Source organism: Hevea brasiliensis, chromosome 6 (genome assembly GCF_030052815.1).
Source record: "Hevea brasiliensis isolate MT/VB/25A 57/8 chromosome 6, ASM3005281v1, whole genome shotgun sequence".
Lineage (NCBI taxonomy): Eukaryota > Viridiplantae > Streptophyta > Magnoliopsida > Malpighiales > Euphorbiaceae > Hevea > Hevea brasiliensis.
In genome coordinates, this window is record NC_079498.1 from 18,561,915 (window position 1) to 18,566,329 (window position 4,415).

A 4,415-nucleotide genomic window follows, 5' to 3' on the forward strand; every position below is an offset into this window, starting at 1 on the left:
AATGATTTTTTTTATTAGATTAGTTGTTATATGATGGAAATTAAATCAAGACTCAAATGTATGATCATGCATAAAAACAACCAAACTTGCATCACTTAGCCATGTATATAATCACATTAGATTATTTTATCTACAATCTAAAAGCACCTTAAGTAGTAGTGAATCCTCAGAAAAGAGATACTTAAGGGAAAAGAGTATACTTGGTAGAGAAAACCTTATTTTCTCTAGCCATTCCTTTAAGTTGTAAAAAAAAAAAATTCACTTAAGTTTCTCATAAGTTAAATCCCTTTTTTATGGGATAAATTTTGATAACTGTCCTTGAACTTATCTAGTTGTAACATTACAGTCCATCAGCTTAAAAATGTAACATAAAACCCTATCAACTTTCAAATTTTGCACAGTACAATCCTTCTAATATCAAATTACCAGTTTTTCAGTTCGACGCTGACCTGAATAGTTCCAGCATAGAGCTTAGTCAGTATTTTTCTTTTCTCTCTCAAGCCATGTGTAAATTGAATCCTTTTTCTCTCTATAGACAGAATAATTTTGCATGCGTAAATTGAATCCTTTTTCTCTCTATAGACAGAATAATTTTGCATGCATAAAGAGAATAATTTCACACTTTGCATAAGAGAGAAGAGATAAATGTTAACTAAGTGCCATGCGGGAGCTATTTACATCAGTTTCTAACTGAAAAATCAATAATTAAAAGTCAGAGAGATTTTACTGTGCAAAATTTGAAAGTTTATGGGGTTTTATATTACATTTTAAAGTTAAAGTACTGTAGTGTTACAACTATATAAGTTCAGAAACAGTTGTTGAAATTTATCTATTTTTTATGCCACAATCAATTCTCATAATTCCTTAATTATGAGCCACATAATCAGCAATTCTATATAAAGAATATGAGTAGATTGTTGACATTTTAAAGATATTTTTGCATTTAATTTTTCCGCATGTATTTTGTGCACTTCTACATGGGCCAAGGCCCATCATGGATGAAATATGTATATTTGATTTTGGGCCAAGATCCATCTTATAACCCATCCAATAATTTGTCATCTCCTTCTCACACATGATAGAACTAATTATCTTTTTCTCTTTACCACCACGTTTTCATACTGAACAAATAAATTATGTGGCTAGTGCATACTTTGAGAGCTCTATGCAACACATCTATTAGGATAATATAGCTTCTTGATTTTATTGAATTTAGAGTAGATTTAGTATGAAGTACCTTAGATCCATTATCACATTGATATCTCTATCAATCTTAAATAAATATCATGAGTTTATAATTGCATTCTTATCACTGAGATAAGCATAATTAACCGATCAATGAACACAAACTAATGTGAAAATTTGCAATGATCTTCCCCTTCTCTCGATTCTCTCAATCTTAATTCAACTTGCTTTTCTAGAGATACCTTGCGAGACCAAATCTTACATGGCCCTTTTACAACACTCTATGATAGCGATTATTAAACTAAGGTTCAAGAAATAGATAGGAGACCAGGATACATATTGAGAAAGACCACTCTTAGTCTTTAAGGTCTCACACAATGACAAGTAGAGATTATAACTTGCATTTCCTTTATTGGTCATTAGAACATGTGGTATGAATCACATGCTATGATATTTTCTCCTTTCCCATTAAGCATATGTCAAAATATTATACACATGAAAGTTCAAGCACTCTCAATGCCTAGCCTTAAGTTCCCTTACTTTACTCTTGATTCTATTAGAACTCACATCTAGAATCTTTAAATAGATAATATGACTTAATCATTTATAATCAATACAATTAATTATAATGACACTCTTCCTTAATTATTGAGTTCACATTCTTTCTTATAAGTTTGAGCTCTTTAACATTATCACTCAAATAATGTAATTTATAATTGTCTCATCTTTATATGCCACTTAGCCAATAGAGGTGATTGCCTATGTGAGAAGGCCAATCCTTTTATCTGTTTGGCATATTCAACTTTTAAATTATGTACTTAATATATATGTGTGTGTATGTGTGTGCGTGTGTTCATAACTTATGTAATAAAGAATCAAATAACATTAACTATAATAATGTCATACAAGTGAATAGATTTTAGGAAACTCTTGATAAAAATAAGTACATTAAATTTTACACAAACCCAATAACTTGACATGCTTATAAAATGATTCTTTAGGAATAGGTTGGTGATAAACTTGTATTATATAGATATTTTTAAGTATATTTGTATAATATTTCATAGTATTTAGATAAGTAATCTCATGCATAATCATTAATTTCATTAACTTTTGTAAATTCCATTGCCAAGATCTGAATTCTATGTTGTCTATATGTTTCCAGGTGTTCTGAAGAGGTTTCAAGGCATAGGAACAAAGTAGAGAGCTTGGAAAGGCCAAAGGATTGAGAAGTATTGCTGATACACCTTAAACGGCTAGTGTAATCAAAGCCTCAGGCCCGTGTAACTTTCTGCCAAGAGAAAGCCAAAGAGCCAAAGAAGAAACAAGATACACAGGCCGTGTATCATGCCCCGTGTAAAATATGGAGACCCGTGTAAGTCTCTGCCGGGTCAGGATTAAAGATTTACCCGAAGCACAAAAGACGAACCGTGTAATCAGGCCAGTGTAACTACCTGAGGTCCGTGTAAAGTCCTGTCCCGATACAAGATGCAACAATTCAAGCTCCAATAAGTTACATGGCCCTGAGCCGTGTAGTGACACACGGCCCATGTATCATGCGATAGCTAGTTTCCTGATTTGGCTCTAGCTCCAATTTTTTACAGAAAAAAAGAGACTTCTAATGCTGTTAGGACTCTGAAAACCTAACCCTAGACATTGTATATAAATAGGAGCAGCAGAAAGCAGAAGGGGTAATCCCTAGCTGGACAATATCACCTTTACCATTTTCATACAGCCATCTAGAAGAATAGTGTATCGGCATCAAGGAGGAACCCTTAGCTGAAGTTCCACATGATTAAAGCTGCATATTCTCTTCGGTTCTTTTGTTCTATTTCTTTAAGCGAATATTTCATGTTCTTTTATTTTATTTCTATTATGTTTGTTAAACTCACCATGAGTGAGTAATCTCTTTATTCTGAAATTGGGAGAGTAACACTCATAATTATTATTATGGATGAATATTGAGTTTTATTTATCAGATTTGAGTTTTGTTCTTTGATTCAATTTCTTGTGATCTTGATGCATGCTATGTGTTGGTACCCACTTAGTATTGATTACAGATATTAATTGAAGGACTGAAAGGTGAAGATTAATATGAGAAAATTGAGATTTTGAGCCTAGGAAATCTGACCTAGAGATAGGCTGATGACCTTTGTGGAGTTCCATAATTAATCAAAGATCTTAAAGGGTTCTTTTTATTAGGACTAATCACCAACGAAAGTAGGGTTTAGCTCTAATCGAAACACACCTTAGGTGCCTTGAGAGGTGATCTAGGATATCTTAGGATTAATTTCCATCAAAGTGATGATCATCAATCAAATGAATAGACAAGATTAAAATCCATAATAAGATTACATAGTGAAATCTTAATTCTGGAATTGCTTCAATAAATAGTTTAATTCAAAGTTATTTTCAGCATTCTAAATAGATTTAATTCACTTTTCATACATATCCAGTAGCCTAAACAGTCAGAATTGTTGTGTAGCTTGGTACTTACTAACTAAATTTCTCGTGGGACGATACTTCACTCACTACTTTATTACTTGTTAGCGATCTGTGTACTTGCGGGGTTGAAAAACCAACAAACAAGTTTTTGGCGTCGTTGCCGGGAATTTTAGCTTTAGTAATATTAAGCGATAGGCAATTTAGCTGATTTAGGCATTTGTATTTATTATTTAGTTTTATTTAATTTGTTTTATTTCTTTTATTTTCTCTCAGGCATTTGGACTAGTGCATGACTAGAGCAAAGCCAGAATAAGAAGTTTTGGACTTGGATCCCGAGATAGATAGAACTTTGAGAGGAATCAGGACAGAAAGGAGACACCAAGAACAAGATCAAAAAAATCCAAAAACTCCAATCATGGTTGACAACAACAACAACAGGCCAAGACTCTTGAAAGACTACAGAGCTCCATCTATACAAGGATTCCAATCTAGTGTTACAAGACCCACAGTGGATGCCAATAATTTTGAATTAAAACTGGCATAGCTCCAGATGATCCAACAGACCCAGTTTGGGGGTTCACCAACAGAAGATCCACATTACCACCTCCAATGCTTTCTTGCCCTATGTGACACATTCAAGATGAATGGAGTCTCTTATCAAGCTATAAGACTCAAAGCATTCCCATTCTCCCTTCGAGATAGAGCAAGGAAGTGGTTACTTTCTCAACCATCTGGAACGTTCACAACTTGGGAAGACCTTTTATAAGCTTTTCTAGTAAGGTATT